Below are 22,109 nucleotides of genomic sequence, written 5' to 3' on the forward strand. Positions count from 1 at the left end.
GAGTTCGGGAGCTAGATCACTGAAAGGATTTGTAGAGGAGGTAGGTGGTTTTTGAACCTGTCACAGAATTGAGGGATGTGAAGAATTGGGAAATAAAACAGAGTTGATACCAACATTGATCATCCATAATCTTCTACAATGGCACGGCAGGCCTGACCATCCGAATTACCATCCGATCCTGTTCCTCATGCTTTCATATTCTGTAATTAGAAAGTTAATGGTTTGTAATTTTCCTGAGCATTCCGTTATTGCATGTTGCAGTTAGAGACAGAGCAAAGCATTTTATAACAACTCATCTCTGGGTGAGATATGGGGACTGTATTCACAATGAATCTGGTCTGCATCGTGACCAACAAATGAAGCACAAATTGCAGAGAGGAGACACTCTATAAAGAGATCAGAGGCGTCTTTTGAGCCCAGCCTGGGTTTTGAATTAACATTTTTGACCCCACACCAACTGTGTGTGCCAATTGTGAGGGACAGAAGGAGATCCTTGATTACTGTGGACCAGGTATTTCGAGCAAGTGGTCTCCATCTACTCATGTGCAGGAGCTGTAAGGGCTGAATGGAATATAGAACATTGGACTGAGGAGCAACAGTTGGGCCATTAGGCACTTTTCTTGGCTCTGCTACGCACTAAAATCGTAGCTGATCTGAGTGTGGTCTCAGCAGTGCTTCTTCTGTACGTGCACCATTTTCTGCATTTACTTGTCTATCAAATATTTAACAGACACAACTTTGAATAATGTAAACATCCAGGCACCACAAACTTCTGGGGAGGGAATTCCCACTTGAACAGCCCTTTTAGAATTCGTGGTCCAATCAATGTTGCAGGGTCTGTGTTTGCTTTTGCAGTTAGACTGCTCCACTGTTTACAACAAATTTCAAAGTTTAGTGATATGGCTAATGATATAAATGTCAGCCTGGCTCATCCTCTAGAAAAAATGTCAAACTCACGCGCGCACACACACACACACACACACACACACACACACACACATTTCACATCCACATCTTATGACAAAATAGAAAAATGAAAGCTTTCCAGAGTGTCTATATAGTTGAACTCATAACAAATGGATAGATGACAGACTGTCCCAAATGTTATTCTGTCCTCTCAAGCTATTAGATTAGATTCTCCACAGTGTGGAAACAAGCCTTCGGCCCAAGAAGTCCACACCGACCCTCCGAAGAGTAACACAACCAGTCCATTTCCTTCTGGTTAATGCACCTATCACTATGGACAATTTAGCATGGATAATCCACCCGAACTGCCCATTTTTGGACCTGTGGGAGGAAGCTGGAACTCCTGGAGGAAACCAACGCAGACAGGGGGAGAATATACAAACTCCACAAAGGCAGTCGCCCGAGGCTGGAATCAAACCTGGGTCCCTGGTGCTGTGAGGCAGCAGTGCTAACCACTGAGCCACCGTGCCGCCCATTCTGGGCAGTCAAGCTGCTTGTAATGCGATTTCTCGCCAGAATAGTTGGATTTAGCTGAATTCCCTTTGCTTCAGACTGTAGGGAGATTCCAATGAATCTCTCAACAGGAATTCTCCACGACTCATCAGGTAGCGGTGAGTCAGGGATTTACTGTTGTCAGGTGGAACACAATTACAGAGAGGGATCAATCAGCTGCTGCTTCTCAGGCAGGGAACATTGTTCTCCCCTCTCTGTGTTGAAACATACAATTACGTCAACTGAACACCAAACTGGAACGTGTGCGCTCGTCATGAACATTCTCTGGAATGGATAATAATGGACGATATGCAAGTGCATCATTGCTGTTGTTATGCACAGTGCTATTCATTAGCAAAAAAGAAAATTCCTGCTTTATAATTTGATCATATGAAGGTATGCATATGGTTAATTTTTAAAAATCGTTTGATGTCTTCAAAATATATGTGCGAAAATCAATACATTTTATTCTTAACATTTATTCCATAGTTTTAGTGTCCCTGACAAGAGAAAATATGTATCCAGCTGATTTTTCTCGAAATTGTGTATGCTTCAAAAAGATTTCTCATCTAAGACCAAAATTGACAATGTTTCAGAACAAAAGGCCTTCACTCCAGGAAAATTTGGCAAAACATTCTTGATAAGCTTCGAAAACAATTATCTTGTTTTTAGGTTAAGGGATCAAAACTGCACATAATGTGTCATATGTGGTCTTAGCAACGCCCTGTACAGATGTAGACTCGGAAAATGTGATTCTGGAAAATCACAACAGGTCAGGCAGCACCCAACGAACAGGAGACTCGATGTTTCGGGCAGATTCCTGATGAAGGACTTATACCCGTTACGCCAAATCGCCTGCTCCTCGGATGCTGCCTGATAGGTTGCGCTTTTCCAGCCTCACACTGTTGGACTCAGATCTCCAGCATCTGCACTCCTCACTTTCACCGGTTCAGATGCAATAAAACATTCCTGATCAAACCTGGTACCCTTTGACAGAAACACAATCATTCCACTTAGCTTCCAAATCACTTACTGCAAGTGCAGACTAACTACATATGATCATGATTACCGTCCGTGATCACAGAGTTCTTTATTCTCTCTCCATTTAAATTTTTTAACATTGTTTTATCCTTCCATCCAAAATAGACAACTCACATTATGCTGTATCTGCTGAAGTTTTGCTCACTAACCTCCCTTTTCCTTTATCACATTGATGACACACGACCTCCATTTGATAACATACTGGATGACCAGCTTGGCGTTTAAGCTAATTGGGCATTGATATATGCAGTCTCTTCCTCCAGACCTTTGATACAGATATTGATCGTTGATTATTTCATAGTGATCTCTGAGGCACTCCACCAGTTACAGCTTTGTAATGTGAAAATAAGCATTTACGTCTTCTCTCTATTGACTGTTAGCAACCGCTTCCTGCGTAGCAGTTCAGGCAGTTTAAATGGCCTGCTGTGCAGTAAAATGTACTCAATGAGCTAAAATGATTCGTTTCATTTTTCTCTGCCACTCGTTAAAGAGGCAGAATGGTCTCCTCCAGTCTCATGGTAACGATAAAGACTGGCTGAATTAGGTGGGCCCCTACTTCTGTCCCAGCTTCGAGGTGTGGATGGAGGGCACAATGCATGGGGTAGTAGCAGCAGTATATCCCTGGAACAGCATCGAGGGTGGATTGAGGGAAGAACACATGGGTTAGGGGCAGCAGTTGGCTATTCAGCGCCACCAGTCAGAATGCTCATGGCTGATCTGATTGTGTTTGACCATCTATCTCCTGTCTGTTCCCAATAAATATTGACTGTCCTGTCCAGCAAAGATCAGTCGAGCTCAGTCTTGAATATCTTCAATAACCGAGTCTTCACTGCTCCCTGAGAATGAGGACCCTACAGATAGTACAATACTAAAGTGGAAGGGGCGACCTTATTTCAGTGTGGGACCTGTTATTTTAAACTGTGTTAACCTAACATGAAATCGCCACCTCTTTTGAAACGCAAGGACAGAATCATTAGGCATAGATATAAACCATTCAGCCCTCTAAACCTGTCCAGTAGGACCACTGACTCTTCTCAATCAAATATGTATTAAACTCATTCTCTGCTCCTCTCCAAGGAAGAGAATAACTGATAGCATGACACCGCACGGGCATTAAAAACGCAGAATTAGGCCATTCGGCCATCGATTCTGAATGCCATTTAATACTGGCTTAGAGGTTTCTCAACATCATTCTCCTGCCTACTCTCTGTAACTCTCGACATGCTTATTCATCAAAGACTTACCTATCTCTGTCTTATAAGCACTAGTATCTGTGTCTCTGTGCTTCCATATGTGTACTTGTGTGTGTTTGTTCATGTGTCTCTGTGTTTGTGTATTTATGTGCTGACATTGGTTTATCTGTGTATTAGCCTGTGCGTTTTACTTGTGCTTGTGCCTATTTGTGTGCGACTGTCTATGTCTCCGTATGCCACTACTTGTGTGTGGTTCTATCTCCGTGTAAGTACTCTAAGTGTAAATATATTAGCGTGTTCACATGTGTCTGAATATTTTTGTGTCTGTATCTCTCTGCAATGAGATATTTGTTGTTTTGGGAGGGAGAAAATTGTGAGAACAGACAGAGTGGTTAAAGTGCGAATTGCCCTTCACTGAACATTGTTTTTTACTCAGTTGGAGGGACATGGATGTCACAGAATCTGCATACGACACGTCCCGGTCCACTCCGGCTCGTACCAGGGTCCTCCTCACATGGCGCGGGGGGGGCGGGGTGGTGGAGGATGGGTCAGATATCGCGTGCTCCACCATCTGGCTTGGTCCTTTCTCTCCTATTACAGTCCGTTTCTCCTGGAATGGGAGAACGGGGGGAGGAGTGATGGTGGGGTGTGTGGCCCTGCTCTTAGAGCTGGTGTAGGTGGAGGGGGAAGGGAAATGGTGAGGTATCCGGAGGGAGTGAGTCCACAGTGTTATATCCATGCTGTGTTACTAATGGAGGGAGAGAGAGCGCACAGCGTGGAGGTGGGGTGGGAAAGGTGCTGAATTCAATAGTGAGCGTGGTAGTGCGTGAGCCTTTTTTGGAGATCGAGTGTGCGCCTTGTTAGTGGGTAAGTGCTATAACAGGTAGTGAGTGTGAGGCAGCAGAGAGAGTATGGTAACAGTTAACCTGACAGAGTGGGGAGGATATTGATGCTTGTCCTGTGATGCTGGTCATTTCTTCAGATCTTGTCAGTGTCAAGGTAACCCTCCCCGAATGTCTTGTCCATGTCTATCACTAATAACGCCACAGACCCTGTCCCTCAGATTCCACAGAATCAGATTGGGTGGATCTTACAAATAGGAAGGAGAAACAAGCATTGGTGTATTATGTATCTAAACCAATGCTCTCGTGCAAATTCTGTGCATTGTATACTGTAGAAATTAGAGATGCAAATACTGTGGGTGCTGCAGTATTATTGAATGATCTTAAATTGCATCTAAATTACGTTAATTAAGTGACTGCTATTGTTGTGAAAAAGAAATTCCATAAGCGTAAAACAGGTTGGTTGAAGAGTATGTTGTGACTCTAACAAGAGAGGAGGTTATTTTCGATTTGGTATTGTTTACTCAGAAGGACTCATTAATAACCTTGCTCTGAGGACTATTGACGTTAATATGTTGTATTTTACATGGCGCTTGCATACAATATCGAATGTTTGAGCGTGAAATGTAGACAAGCAATGGTTGTTATAGTCATAGAACCATGGAGCCCGGCAGCTTGGACACAGACCCTTTGGACCAAAGTGTTCCGTGCCGACCAAATTGTCCATCCTGCTCATTCCATTTCCCTGCCCTTGCTCCTTATTCTTCTAAAACTTTCCTATCCGCAGATTTGTCTAAAAGTCTTTTGAACGTTGTTAATGTACGTGCCCAACCAAACCGCTGTCTGCTAATTCCATATGTGCACCAACCTCTGCATAAAAAAGTTAACGCTCAGGATTCTTTTTATTCTTTCACCTCTAACCTGATGTCCTCTAGACCTTGATTCCCAAAACTCGCAAAAAAGAATGTGTGTATTCACCTTATCCATGCATCTCATGATTTTATACTTTTCTATACAATTTCCCCTCAGTTTCTTACACTCAAAGGAAAATATTCAGGCCGGTCCAAACTCTCCCTACAACTCAGACCGTCGAGTACTGGCAACATCCTTGTAAATTTCTTCTGTCCTCTTTCCAGTTTAATCACATCCTTCCTATGGCAAAGTGAACAAAACCGAACACAATACTCCAAGTGCATGCCTCACCAGCGTCCTGTCTAACTGCAACATAACTCGCCAACTTCTATACTCAATGCTCTGACTGATGAAGGCCAGTGTGCTAAAAGCTTTTTTCACTGCCGTGTCTAAGTGGAACTACTTTCAGAGAACCACGGACCTGAGCTCCAAGGTCCTTCTGTTCCCCTACACTCCTTCGGGGTCTAACATTCATCATGAAACGCCAACCTGCATTTGACTTTCCAAAATGCAACACCCCACATATATCTATATTAATTATTATTTGCCATTTCTCGGCCCACTTCTCCAGCTGATAAAAGTCCTGCAGCAATTTCTGATAATCTTTCTCACTGTTCACAGTACTGCCTATTTTATTGTCATCATCCTAATTACTATTCATGCTTTGTACATTCTCATCCAAATCATTGATATAGGTAATAAACAGTAATAGGCCCAGCACCGACCCCTGAGACACTTCACTAGTCACAGGCCTCCAGTCCAATCAGCATCTTTCCAGTATTAGCCTCTGCTTTCTCCCATCAAGCTAATTGAGTGTCCAATTTGCCAGATCCCCCCTGAATTCCATGCCATCGAACCTTTCAGAGCAGCCTATCATGTGGAATCTTATCAAAGGCCTTTCTGAAAACTAGGTAGACTACGTCTACCAACTACCACCTTTTGAGGTCCCTTCCTCAAAAGAACGCGAAAGAAATATGAGCCATGATATCCTATGCACAAAGCAGTGCTGACTGCTCCTTATGAAACCGTGTCTTTTCAAATGCATGCATATGTTATCTCTCAGAACCTTCTCAAGGAAATTACATGTCACAGTTGTTAAGCTAACGGGTCTATAGTTTAGAGGTTCTTCTTCACCGCCCTCCTTGAACAAGGGCACAATATTCACGACCCTTTAGTCTTCTGGGACCTCCCCCATGGACAGGGGTGATGGAAAAAGATCAGCCAGGGCCCCCGCAATATCTTCTCTCGCCTCTTGCTGTGTTCTTGGATGCACCTGTTCAGGACCAGGAGATCTAGAGAAATCCTGCATTGTCTGAAAAATATGTCTATTTCTTTCAGGTAGAATCACCAAAGTAAGGGCAAGTGACTTCATGAAGGTTAACATAATAAATTAAAGATTATATTAATCATAGGAAGTGAGCTCAGGAGAATTTTAGACATGGTGGCAATCAGAGAATTCTCAGAAATTTGTTTGTGTGGAGTTTGCATATTCTCCCCATGTCTGCGTGGGATTCCTCTGGGTGCTCCGGTTTCCTCCCACAGTCCAAAGAATTACAGGTTAGGTGAATTGGCCATGCTTATTTGTGCAAAGTGTTCAGGGTTGTGTAGATTAGGTCGCAAAATGTAGAATTGGATGGGAATGGGTCTGGGTGGTTACTCTTCGGAGGGGCAGGATGGACTTGCTGAACCAAAAGGCCTTTTCCGCACTGTGGGCTTTTAATGATTCTGTGAAAGAAGAACACAAAGACTACATATATCTACAATCTGTATTCCAAAGAAAACAAAATAAAAGCAGTGTCAAATGTGGAATTTTGTAATCAGGAGAGGAGAGATTATTGAGGAGAACAGAGAAATGGCCAAGAAAATAATCAGTTCCTTTGTATCTGTTATCAAGGAGGAAGATCCATAAAATTGCTGAGTAATACCAATGATAACATGCAACTTGTGGAACTAAAGACATAAAGTCAATTCATATCAGTAACAAGGTAGTAGTTGAAGGCTAGCATAGTAGTATTGTCGCTGGATTGAGCATTGCTAAGTTGATGAGCCAGTTGTACTTCGTATCAAAATATTACAAATAAATCAGCAATAGACGCATTTGTTGTGCTGTCGATGACTGTTTTATTTTCCTGTACATTCTGCAGAGGCTGGAAGTTAGTAAATGTGTTCCAAGCACTGGAGATAAATGGAAGGGATTCAAGCATCTGCAAAGGGAAGAAGAGATGGTGTGGAGAACTGCAGACCAATTAACTTGGCATCTGTAGGTAAACTGATGGAACCTATTATGTAGGATCTGATATTGGATATTTAGAAATTAACAGCAACATTGGAGAGAATCAGTACGCACTGACAGAGTCTGACAGAGTCTTCATATTTGACAAACTTCAGAATGATTTGAACTTGTTTATTGCAAAATAGAAATGGCGTATTTCGATTTTCAGAAGGCTTTTTTTAATAAGAACTCATGCAGTGAATTCATAAATAAAGTAATGCAAATGGTAATTGGAGGAATATATAAAAGTGAAAAGTTAAAGTCAGGTTCGCCTTCATTTAAGAGAATCAGAACATTATTGGAAGGTCATGCTGAAGCAGTTTCACAGCTTGCTAATGAAACTGTACACAGAGTATTGAGTCCAGTATTGGTGACCCAATCTGAGAAAGAATATAATGCCCACGGAGGGTGTGCAATGGATATTCTCCAGATTTATCCCTCAGGTGGCGATATTGCCTTATGTGGAAACTCGGCCTGTGTTCTTTACAGTTTCAAAGAATGAGAGATGATCATAGTGAAATTTAGAGACGTCACTGAACACATGACAAGGTGGAAATAAACAGGATTTTTCTCTGGCTGTCTACTCTATATTTAAGGCAAATTATTGCAGGCAAATGATAGACCATTTCAGACTGCAATTAGAAGGTCATTCTTCATTTGAAGGGGACTGACGAACACAGCGACATGGAAAGCTGCTGGCAGGAAAGATTGAGGAGAATCCCCAAATATACTACAGGTAGGTCAAGTGGAGCAGAATAACCAGGGAAAAGGTAGGACTTATTAGTAATTTGCCAAGTTGTTTCCAAATCAACTTAGTGGTAGGAGACAGAAGGTCTGCTGGTAGAAATCTGTTTGCTTGACTGGAGATCAGTATCCAATCGTGTACCACAGGGATCAGCGCTGTGTCCCCATTTTATTTGTGATTCGGAGATGCCAGTGTTGGACTGGCTTGGGCAAAGTTAAAATTTACAGAACACTCGATGGTAATCCAACTGTTTATTTAAGCACGACATTTCGAAGAGCATAATCACGCGATGAAGAAGCAGCGCTGCGAAAGCTAGTGCTTAAGAATAAAACTGTTGGATTATAACCCGTTGTTGTGTGACTTTTAACCTTATTGTTTGTAGCATTCATAAATGATGCAGCTGTGAATTTTGGGGGGGTGGGGGGGGGTTAGAGTGAGTGTGATAAATCAGTTTGCGTTTGACACAAAGTTTGGCTGGTTGGTTGGCAGTGAGGAGGAAGGCCTTATATTACAGGAAGATACAGATGGAATGATCAAATGGGTGGAACAATGGCCAATGGAATGTAACCCTGATAAATATGAGGTGATGTACTTTGGAAGAAGGAACCAGACAGGGGAGGATTCAATGAATAGCAGCACACTAGTAAGCTCAGAGGGTTCTGGAAACATCCCTGAATGTGATTAAACAAGTTAATGCACAAGTTGACAAAGCATAGCGACCATAAACATAGCCTTTATTCATGGGAGCACAGATTACAAGAGCTATGTGGAACTTTGGTAAGGCCAAATGGAATACTATGTACAGTTCTGGGAGCCACAAAACAGGAAGTATGTGATTGCACTGGAGAGGGTGCAGTAGAGATTCACCAGGATGTTCCCTTGGATGGAGTAAATCTGCTCGGATCGTTTACTTTGAAGCATTGAAGGCTAAGAGGGACGTTCTTCAGAAGGATAAGATTACCAGGGGCATCGACAGCATGGATAGGCAGCAGCTGTTCCTTTCAGTCAAAGGGCGAAGAACAAGAGAGTACCATGTTAAAGTGAAGGGTTTGATGTTTAGTGAGGATTTGACGATTGTTTTTCATCCAGAGCCTGTTGGGGTCATGAATGCACTTCCTGAGAGGGCAGGTAACCTCACAACCGTTAATAAATACGTGGTCGTGCCCTTGAAGTGCCATAATATACATGGCTATGGGCCTCATTTTGGAAAGTGGAACTAATGTAGATCGTACTGTATTTATGACAGTACAGAGCCAGTGCTTCTGTGATTGTATGGGTTTGACGGTCAATCATTGAGCAGCATAAGACATGAATTGATGAGCTTCTGAAGAATGTATTAACTAGGGTTATAAAAGTGAACTTGCCTCCATGAGCTAGAACAAGGAATGCTAAAAGTATCTAATAGCCTGCTCCCTTCCTGATATTTCTGTGCAATCTGTGGGAAAGCTCTGTCATTGTTCTCACAAGCTCTCAAACTTTAAGAAGGCAGCATCTGTCTGGTCGACAGGACTGTGTTTCCCGTTCCCTTTTCCAAAACCAAGCTTGTTGCCGTGTTCTGTCTGGTTTTATCCTTTAAGAACTCAGAACAATTTGATACAATTGAGTGTCTTGCTTGGCTACTTCAGAGACCATTGTAGAGTTTATTAAATGTCTGTGTGTCTGGAGACACTTGTAGGCCAGACCAGGAAGCACGGGAGATTCACTTCCTGAAAGGACATTGGGGAAGGAACAGATGTTTACAATGGACATTAGATTGAAGGACAATATTACTGGCACCAGATTTTATGTCTCGATATTTTGTGAATTGTTTTTAACTTCCACCAGCTGCCAGAGCATTATCCCGGTCTGGATCAGTAATCCAGTGACATTTGCACAACAGCACCATCTCCACATGGGGACCTATCGGAAACCAGACTGAGCACATTATTTCTGTGCTGTATGACAGCTCTGTCAAAAAGAACTCCCACCAATGTGATAATCGTGACGGGACTGAAGGCGTGGTAAATGGTCAGACTGTAGTCATTCCCTTGTTGTGGGACTGGATATTGTTGAGGAACTTTCCAGTTGGCCAGGCAGATGTCGGAGTTGGAGCTGGATTGAAAAAACTTCACCAGCGACACAGCTTGTTGTGCAGCACAATCTTCATTCCTATTGCGGGAATGGTGTCCGGGTCCATTGCCGTTGTCATATCTACTGTGATCAGCCGTTTCTTCATGTCACGTGCAGCGAATCGATTTGGTTGAAGACTGGCATCTGTGATTCTGTGGGCATCATGAGGAGGGTGAGGTGGATTATCAACTCAACACATCTGGCTCAGGATGGTGCAAATACTACAACCTTGTCTTGTACACTGATGTGCAGGACTAGGGATATTTGTGAAGTTCTCTCCTCCTGTAAGTTGTTTAATAGTCCATCGACATTGATGACTGAATGTGGCTTGACTGCAGAGTTTCCATCATATCAGTTTGTCTTGGGATCATTTCCCCCTCTCCACAAGAAGGTAGTTCTGCTATTTTTCATGTAACCAGTCAAGTGTGGTAGCTTTAATGGGTTGTCATCAGGTTTAGATACACATGGTTCTGACTCTGGCATGTTCACCCAAACTCGGCACTGAACCATCACATGGGTTGATGATAATGGTAGACTGATGGATTATCCTGGGGTAAAAGTTATGGATTGTGTTTGAATGCAATTCTGTTGCGGCTGCTGCTGAGATCTACAGCATCATATGATAACCCAGTGTGAGCTGCAATATCTGTAATCAATTCGACTGACTTTCCCCCAGTTCACACCAAGACCCATTCACCCATCAGCCCTGTACTCAGTGACCTAACCTGGTTTCTGATGTGAGAGCACATCCAGTTTCATGATCCCATTCTGCTGAGGATCTCACCCTGATGTCACGCTTCCAATTTGTTGCATTACTCAGATACTTTAACGTATTAATCTGAATCATTTTCTTTCCAGTAATACCATCTTCTATGTTTGACGTAAATGTTTTTTCCTCTGTTTTTCTCCCTGACCATGATTAAGACCTCTGTCGTGTCAGTGATGCCAGCTTTATGTCGTTTCAGAGCCAATGAACCTGTACACTTTGCGTTTTTGTTCACTTCCCAATGTACAGCGCTCTGTGCTGGACAGGGCTTTTGAGCAGATTTAACACACATCTTTGAATAATGTTGAAAAACACAAATTGTTGAAGAAACTGAGCAGGTCCAGTGGACACTTCTTCATAACTGAAAAGAATTGGAAACTGGGCATTTTAGTTCCTTGCCAGAGGTGGGGGCTAGGTGACAGGGAACTGGGGGTGTGACAACAGATGAACAGGCTTTTAGCTGTGGTGAACGAGAACATGATATAAAATGAGGTTAAATTAAGATGAGAATGGGGATAGGTTTTCTCTCTATTGAGTGCAAGATAAAGAAAACACAACCACATAAAGTCATATGGAGGCCAGGAGGGAGAATGTTGAAGATGTAGAATTACATAGATCTGGCCTGAGATGTATTTTCACTGTAGAAATCATCACAGGAATCAGACAAAGGAATTCAGGTGCTTGCTGGCTTATTGGCACTAGTAAGATTTTCATGCTGCCTTAGTATTGTAACATAAAGAAGAAAGCAAATGACAGTACGAAGTTTGGGCTGAGGGCTGTTTACCCGTCACTTTTAACATTGTTTCAAATTTACAGTGCTTAACTTGCAATGCTTGTTCTTGAAGTTAGTATCAGATGGAGAATAGGAGGTTGAGGGGTGACATCATAGAAATTTACAAAATCAGGGGAGGCATGGTCAGGGTGAAAAGCCAAGATATTTTCCATGGGATAGGAAAATTAAATCATTGAGTCATTGGTTTATGGGGAAAGAGGGAAGATTTGAAAGGGAGGAAGAGGAAACTTTTTTTTTACACAGAGGGTGATGTGTTTATGGAATGAGCTGCCAGAGGAAGACTGGCAGATGCAGGTAAGCTCCAACATTTAAAAGACATTTGGACAAACATATAAATGCGAACCGTTTAGAGGCAAATGTGCCAAATTCAAGCTGATGGGACTAGTTTCGTTTGGAAAATCTGGCCGGAATGGACAAGTTGGATCAAAGATTGTGTTTGCATGCAATATGATTGTATGAATATAGAAAGTGAAGGAAAGGGAAGAAAAGATGTGATGTAAGCAAATAGGCAAGAAATATAAAAACCAGCAGCACGAGCTTTTCCATGTATGCAAGAAGCGTTCAAGAGGTGTGTGTGATCTTTGGTATAAAGGAAGTCAGGAAAGTATATTGAGGACATTTGGAGGGTGTGACTGGGGAACTGGATACAGGGAACAGACAGATAATTTACACCAGTATTTTACATCGTTTCTCACAGGGGAAGGTGCTGTAAATATTTCAATGATATTAACAAAATAATAATAGGAGGGAAGCTGTCTCTAACAGAAGGAACAAGGCATTTCTCAAACAGGTAAGACCAAGGGTAAATAGGTCATCAGCAATTCATAGCTGGTTTTATAAGAAGTGGTCTCAGAGTGTCTGGTGGCACTGTGTGAAATATTCCATAACTCTCTGGATTAAAGGAGTGATCCAGTGAAACTGGAGACCCTCCAATGTGGCGCCTGTCTTCAAGAAACAAGTGAGACTGAAAGAAGGAACCACTTAGCCTAACCATTATTGCTGGGAATCTGTGAGACTCTGTTATTAAGGAAGGGACTGCAGAACATTTAGAAAAGCTTCACACAGAGTCAGCATGGTCTTGTTTAAGGCGAACTACATTTTGCCTGTAAAGTCATGCAAAGTTTTTCTGGAAATCCATGAGAATGTAACAAGTGGCCTTGATAAAGGGGGACTGGTAGACATGAGGCTTTCCAGAGATTTTCCACAAGATATCACTAAATAAAGGTTCTTCGCAAGACAGAAGCTCATAGTATGGTGGATAATGCATGAGCATGGGATGACACTTGGTAAACACTTAGAAATCGGAGAGTCACGCCTCATCGAACTTTATGAAAAAAAGTATCTACTGGAGTACCACAAATATCAGTCCGATGACAAGAGATGCTTGCAAGAGCTGCACTCAGCTCCTGACGGCGGGAGCTGAGTGCAATATACATTTGAATTTGACGATGACACTGACAACCATAAGGCAGGCTGTTATTAAATGGAGAGAACTCCCAAAAAATGAGCAGTACAACGGAGTGGTGTGTTTCTCTGTATGAAACAAAACGTCAGCATGTTGATGCGGAAATGTTGGTTCATTAGACTGGTCCCTGGAATGAAAGGATTGAACTATTCAATACATCAAAAATGCTGAAGCAATTATTCATTGTGGTTTAAATGAATAAGGGTGTCATTACTGAAACGGAGAAGATACAGGGGGGCTTGACAAGGTCGATATTGAGAATGTGATTCCACACCATGGCAGAGTCTCGAAGTCAAGGATGTAGATACAGAATAAGGAATATCGATTTCAAACTGAGATGTAAAGAAATGTTTTCTTTCAGAAGGTAGTGAATGGCTGGAATTTCCTAACCCCGAGAGTTGTGAAGGTTGGGTCACTGATTGTATTTACAGATGGGTGGATTGGTTTGTGACATTTCAGCGAGTTGAGGGATGCAAGGGGTTAGCAGGAAAGTGGAGTTGAGCAGTGGAGTAGATCCACCATGTTCTTCTTGAATGACAGCGCAGGTTCCTATTTCTTACGTACTTATTTATGTTTTTGGAAAATAATTGACTATTTTCCTGGAAGTCATGATGCAAAATGTTGCATTCACAGACAGCAGAGGATTTGTCTGAGTTGACCTTGGGTGGGGCATGGGGGCTGTATTCAATGCGAATCTGGGCCTGGAACATGACCGACATCAGGAGCAGAAGTGACTGAGAGGAGAAGCCTGAAAAGAGGGATTGGGGGAAGGGGGTCACTGACTGACCCAGCCTGGATTTTCCAATACATTTGCCAAACTACACCAAACCATCGAAATGTCCTCAATCTGCTCCTGCACAGCAGGACCGAAGGGCTGAATGGAACATCAGCACATAGGGCTGACAGACACAACTGGGCCATTCGGCCCTTTGACATTATTCCCCCAGTCAATAAGGTTATGATTCATCTCATTGTGTTCCTAGCTGCACTTTTCTCTGATTTCACAATGATCCCTGATTCACCTGTCTATGGAAAATCAGACAAAGTCAGCCTCGATAAAATATGAAGATTCACCCCTCCCAATCTTCTAGGTGAGAGAATTCCCACTTGAATGAATTCCCACTTCGTGAATTTCTCCTCGTTCCGGTTCTGACTGAGGTTGGAGGGTGTCACTGTTTTCATTTCTAGTCCCATTCCTCCACTGCTCACTACAAATTTTGAACGTAACCAGGTTGGCAATATTGCTGATGATAAAGGTCTAAGACTGGGTCAGGTTCAGTTATCAGAACAAGCCAGTTGGATTTCTTCAGTCCGCTACAAGTAATTAACAGAATTAACTGAGGAGTATGAGGGATATGTAGTTAGCACTGTCGCCGCTCATCACCAAGGAGCTGGGTTCAATTCCAGCCTTAGGTGAGTTTGAACATTCTTCACGTATCTGTGTGGATTCCCTCCTACTTCTCCAGTTTGCTCCCAGAGTACAGAGATGTGCAGTTTAGAGTGGATTGGCCATGCTTGATTGCCCTTTGTTGAGAGAGTATCCCCTTCATGGTAACCCCTGTCAGTGTGGGGGAGTTGAACCTGCGCTGCTGGCCTTCTCTGCATCACAAACCAGCCGTCCAGCCAACTGAGTGGGAGACAGTGTAACCGTTACAGACAGAAACAGGCACAGGCAAAGGGCAAGAGAAACTTTCTTAACAAGGAAAATGGTGCAATTCAGATAAAGGTCAAGATAACAGCTGAGGATAAAAAGTTCTCTGCTCAAAATTCTATTTCATAACAGGACAAGTGTTTAGAAGCAGTGTTTGGCTGAATACAATAAAGTGAGACAAAGTGAAATAGCCAGAATTACTAATTGTGATTGGATATAAAATAAGTGCATATTTTTGCAGGACCCAGGAGATTGAATGGCTGAAAGTTCCTGTACCTGAAAATGGGAATTCTTTGGAACACTACCTGGAATTCATATTAAAGTGTGTGTGTGTGTGTGAGGGAGAGAGAGAGACCGCACGGAGCTGGGTGGTGAGCTCAGACCATGCTCAGGCCTCCTCTGGGAAGAGAATAGACCCCCATACTAGCCCATCCACGAGGACCTCTGTGCCCCTGTTGAAAAATCGTGGTGTTAGTTCCCCTTATCTGCCATGCTCGGGGTCACCTGTGCAGGGTGGCTCCAAACTGTGGAAGTACAACAATGTGCCCATTGGACTTTGAAAGATGACACAAGTGTCAGTGATTATAGAATAGCCAAAGGTATCAGTCCGATGGTGAGTCCCTCCAGCCATGTTGGTTTGGAGAATTGGGGTAGCATTGAATGCGAGGAACACTATGAGATTGAGTGAGTAGTTAATGTGGTGAGTTCGATAAGATAGCACCATGAAGCTAGTTCAGTCTGGTACAGACAATCCCTCTGTCACACTCAATAAACATGTCACTGAGACAAACTATTGTTAGATTCAGCCCAATGAATTGAAGACTCTGATGAACCCACACCCAGTTACAAAGTTGCAGAACAAATGTTCATCTAAAACTCTCCCTCTTCTTTATTGACGCCAATATCCCCTTCTCCTATCTTTCCTAGGAATACTGGCTCATGTTGCAGGATGTTGTCGAAATGTCTTCATTTCAGCATTCTGAAACCTGTGATCTTACATGAAATTGTCTCTCAATCTCTCTTTTGCTTTTTTCCCCAAAATCCATTTGATTGTTGGTAGTTAAACTGATATCCCCGCCATCTCTCTCTGGCAGGGACTAAGGAATACGGACTAGGCAATAAAGACTCTGTATCAGAGTGATCATGTAACTAGACGGGTAATTCAGAGGCACGGGCTGTGACTCCAAGGCAGTGTTTAAAATCCTACCACAGCCGATGACAGAGCTTAAATTCGAATGACAAAAATTGGAATGAAACCTAATTTCACTCATGGCAACCAAAAACCGTTAAGATTTATTTTCATTATTTCACTGATAGTCTTTGCTAAAGAAACTTAACATTATTACCCAATCTGAACTCAATGTGACTTCAGACCCACAACAACATTGTTGGCTCCGTTTTGTCTTGACAAATGGCCGTGTAGTCAAGGACAATAAGTGATGGACAAAAAAATGCTGCCCTTGCCCGTGATGCTGGCATCCCGAGAAACAACAGCATGAAAGGTGAAAATAAACCAAGGTGCGAGAGATCGAAAATAAAATTCTCCAGCGTCTGAAAGTGTTGGAGAATCTCAGCAGGTATGGCAGCCTCTGTCAGGACAAATGCAGATAACGGTTTGAGTCCAGTGACCCTGTTTCACAACTGAAAGCAAACTGGGAAATAATATTATTTATCCTGGTATCATGGATGGTTAGGTTGGAGAGAGAGGTGGGGGCCAGGTTTAAATTGAATGGATGGAAAAATGGCCAGAAAAAGAGAGGAAAAGAAATAAAAAATAAGCAAAGGGATTGCTGATGATGAACTGAAAGGAAAACAAAATAGGAAGTTATTCTCACATTTCCTCGTTTTCCCATATTCCTGAATATTGCATCCATTTAGATTTGTCCCTTTTTAAAGTGAGTTAGGTTCCCTGTACCTCTCTCCTCTGAGTGTGATGATCAAATCCATTAGCAATACTGGTGCTGTCCTTGTAGTTGCTGAGATGCAGAGAAAGGTAAAGTTACACGGTCAACTACTTCTTTGGAGAGAGAAACTGTTAGTGTGGGATTGTGCAGAGATGCAACGGCTTTCTCAGCCAGGAAAAGAAACTCAGGAGTAGAAATAGTTTTCAACACTGAGCGCGTCCACGTTCCGTGTGGGGAATTGACTTGTTCCTGTCATTGCAAAATCAATCATGTTTCTGGGGATGCTTATCTCGGGTTTGTATTGTCAGCTGCTGGGTCTGGTGACCCCACTCTATACTCTGCATTTACAGAGTGTCTGGGTCCATGGTAAACAAATGGAGATGAGGCTCCACAGAAGGGAAGCTCTATAAATAGGGAGGTGCAGGACAGTGAATTATCTTTCCTTGGATTTCCCGGGACATTTCTCTAAGTTGGACCAGGTGTCAGGTATGAAACCAAAATTGAGGTGTCACTGAGCTGTGTCCCCTCCTTCAGAATACTGTGTACCCTCACATCAGTAACAGGACTGTGCTGATGTTCATCATGAATTAAACTGGATTAATTCTGGAACTTTCCAGGCAGGAGTGAGTAGCATATCCATCATCACTGGAGTGCAGTCCTCCGATATATTCACTGGCTGACAGAACCCATCTGTCTGCTGACAGTAATATATTGTGTCCATCTCCCTGAGGAAAATACAGAAAGAAACTTCCAGAAATACAGGGGAACAGAGTGACTGGTGAAAATGGGAACAGCAGGAAATTAGAATTAATAAAAAGGTACGTCTTTCAAAACCTCACTGAATTTAAGGCTGGTATATTGCTGCATCTGATGAGCTACATCCCAGAGTATTGAGGAGGTGGCAGTAGAGCTAGTGAAAGAATTACTGATTATTCTTCAAAGCTGGTTAGATTCTGGAAAGGATCCTCCAGACTGGAAAGCAGCGATTGTAAACCTAAATATTTAAAACAGGACAGAGAGAGCAAACAACAAACTAAACAGTGGTTAGCTTGATATAAGCTGTAAGAAAAACATTGGAACCTTTTGTAAGGAATGTGACAACTAGACACTTGGAAACTAATGTCATGATTCGGAAGAGTCAATCTAGATTCAGGAAGGGGAAATGATCTTGATCTTTGATAAACCTGCTGGATATTGTGGAGGTCGTCCGTTGTGACATCGACAATTGAGAACCAGTGGAAATGAAGTATTTGAATTTTCAAAAGACGGTTGACATGGTTGAATAGAGGTGAATAGAAAATGTTAGAGTCCATGGGTAGGTAGGGGTGGAATACACCGAATGTATTAAACGTTGGATAATCGAGGGAATGGAGAGAGTAGTATAATTATCTGGAGTGAAGGCTTTGGGGTATCAGAAGGATCAGTGTTTGGCCAATAGCTCTTTGCAAGATATTTCAGATATGAACAACAAATATCATCATTCACGTTTATGTTCATTAAATAGTGAGAGGTTGGGATGTGCTGTTGTTGAAACAGACCTGGATGTGCTTGATCATAAGTTACAAATAGATTCTTTACACAGCAGGAAGTAAATGATATGTGGCTGGTCATGCAAAATGATTAAAGTACCAAAGTAAATGTATCTTTCCCAATGATAGTGTTTTGTTGAGAGACTGTTAGATGTATTGTGTACAGGTTTAATCAGCAAAGGGGATTCACCAGACTAAACCCTGGCATGATGTTACCATGAGGAGAATGTGAAGAAACTTGTACATAGTAAGGGGGGTTAAGGTGTTTGTGAGTTTATATTTAAAAAAGTGCTAAAGCACATTGAATGTTGAAGATACAAAATTGCCTTATTAGACCAATTAAAGGAATGCCCAGGCAAATTCACATTTCCTATGCATTGTAGTGCAAATATATCCATTGTAAGCATATTGGCTGCTGCCTGTTCTAGTCGAGGAGAGATCTGCACGGTAACAGCATGTAGATTGTGGTTTTTGAGGGTGGTGGTGGTGCGAGGTTCAGCCGGTTACAGTATTGCAAACGGACAACGTAGCAGAATCATCTAGACTGCGATAAGAAAACATGCATCATTCTCCCTCACTACTAACTTCACGAGAGCAATGGGTGATGGGAAATGTGATCAATAGCCAACGGTGCCAACATTCAATCCAGTCCAGTATCTTTTGTGAACTGAAGGAACCTTACTGAAAGGGGTTAAATGGAGCTGTTTGTTCAGTGACTGTGAGTGATGCTAGTCTCCATGGATCCTAGCTATGTCACTGGATGCTTTCCATCTCCTATTAGTAAGGGGTCTCTTGCAATGGTTTATGCCATGATAGCAGCAGATGCATTAACTCCAGCGCTCAAAGGGATCAGCAGCTGCAGAGACAGAAGAAGGAGATTTAAACATCTGAGAATAGTGTGGAATGGTCCATTCATGGATCAGAATCTGAGAACATGCGACTGGAATGCTGCAACAATGGACAGGAGTTTATCCGATGGTCTTTTCTATTTTTCCTGGTCTTGGTCAACATTACCAGATCGGATATGGGCTGCACTGCTGATTATCCAGGCGGGTTACTATCCTATCCTCGCTATTGTTGGTGTTCCTGGTAAGTTTCTTCATCTCTATCCATTTATTAATCTCTTCAACCACGGTGAACTTCTTTGCTATTTCTGTTATCTATATTTGACAAAGACAGAAACTATTGCCCTCAGTTTCAAACGCAAATTCCATTGATTACCCACAAATTTCAGAACCGCCCACACCCCCGCCCTCACAAACATCTGAGAACGAGACTGTTCACAATACCGAATTTAAATAAATAAAATTCATTTGTGTTTCAGTATTCTGTCCATCTCAAAACCTATCCACTACCATCTCGATTATATGCCCAGTCACCATCTTGGCTTCAATGCTGACGCTTAATAAACCAATCTATGCTTTGGTAAAATTCAGACATTATGATTCCACCTCCCCTTTAAGCACTCTTTCCGTTGCAAATATTTCGATCGCAACTTTGTTCTTGTCTATAAAATAACTTCACGATAGAAACACTCTCTGAGCGCAGTAATGTTGGAAGAAATGTAATTCTGATGCACAGGTTATTACACAGAAAGATGCTATTCCACATCCTACCACAGACATTGTCAGAAAGTAAATACAAAAGACAGGAATGGGAAATAACAACCATAACATTTCCAGCATTTTGTTCATACGTTTAGCTATTTCACTGATATCCTTTGATAAATAGAACTTGCGTTATTATCTGGTCTGGCTTAAGATTTATGTGAGACCCACAGCAATGTGCTTGGTTCTGTATTGCCTGAAAGAATGACCTCACAGTAAATGACATTTGGTTAGGTCAAAAAATGCTGCCCCTGTCAGTGATGCAGACATTCCAAGCAATAACAAAATTAAAGGTTAAATAAAGGAAAGAATGATGCAACAGATCAGAAACAATAAAGAACGAGAAAGTGCCAGACAAACTGAGCAGATTTGGCAGCCCCCTCGGGTCGAGAGAAAAATAGAATTGGCAATTCGATTCTAATGACTATACATCAGAACTGAACACAGTTGGGAAATAGCGTGGTCGTTGTTGGTGACACCGACATTTGTTATGAAAGGGAGAAGGACTGAGTTGAATAGATGGAGAAAGAGAGAGATAGAGAGAAAGAAGCAAAGAGATTGTTGATGATCAGCTGGGATGGAAATAAAAAATGAAATTAAATCTTACTTATGTTTTTCCTGTTCCCATATTACTGATAACCATGACCATGTAAGGTATATGCTGAAAATGTGTTACTGGTTAAAGCACAGCAGGTCCTTCATCAGGTTCTGTCCCGAAACGTCGAATTTCCTGTTCCTCGGATGCTGCCTGACCTGCTGTGCTTTAACCAGCAACACATTTTCAGCTCTGATCTCCAGCAGCTGCAGACCTCACTTTTTACATGTAAGGTATATGTCAAAGTCCCTGAATAAAGTTATTTATGTCTGTTTTTCTCTCTTCCCTGAGTGGGATTATCTTCCTTTATTCATTCATGGGATGCTGGGCCAGTATTTAATTTCCTTCCCTCACTGTCCTTGAGATGGTTTTGGTTATCTGCCTTCCTGACCCACTGCAGTCCGTGGTCTGTAAGTAGTCAGTGCTGAGGTCCATGCGGTTTCATTTCTTTGAGGCTTTGAAGTGAGTGATATAACTGAGTGGCTGGCTTGGCCATTTCAAACTGCAACTGAGAGTTAACCACATTACTGTGGGTCTGGAGTTACATGTAAGCCCGACCAGATGAAGAAGGTAGATTTCCTTTCCTGAAGGGTATGAGGGTGCTAGGTAGGACAATCGACAATGGTTTCATTGTTTCATTTGATTTTTAATTGCTGATATTTTATTGAATTCAATTTCCAACATTTGCTGTTGTGGGATTCGGATCCGGTGTCTGGGTCATTACCTGATTCCTTGGATTCATACTCAGAGATAATACAGCTGGATCATCGCCTCCTCAGTATCTCCAGTCAACTCCAATGGCAACAGTGATGTTGTTGTTGGTGTGACTTTGCTTCATAACGCAAATAAATGATTGGCAAAAAAATGCAATCCTTCTCACTTTGTATTCATGAGAAGGCGAGATGATGGGAAGTGTTCTTGGTGAAGAGGAGCTGGATGTCCTTGATCATGAGGCACTAACAGAATCCCTACAGAGCAGTCGGGTACTGGCAGGTGGGACTAGATTGGATTGGGATATCTGCTCGGCATGGACGGGTCGGTCCGAAGGATCTGTTTCCATGTTGTGCATCTCTATGACTCTATGACTCAGCAAGTAATCAGCACAATAATGAGTAGTATCGTTCATTACAAAATGATTAAAGTGTAAGAGTGAAGACACCGTCCTGCAGTTGTGGAGTGTACTTGAGACATTATTTTCTTTCATTTATAATCAATGATCTCCTTGCT

This window comes from Hemiscyllium ocellatum, unplaced genomic scaffold (assembly GCF_020745735.1).
Source record: "Hemiscyllium ocellatum isolate sHemOce1 unplaced genomic scaffold, sHemOce1.pat.X.cur. scaffold_1253_pat_ctg1, whole genome shotgun sequence".
Taxonomy (NCBI): Eukaryota; Metazoa; Chordata; class Chondrichthyes; order Orectolobiformes; family Hemiscylliidae; genus Hemiscyllium; species Hemiscyllium ocellatum.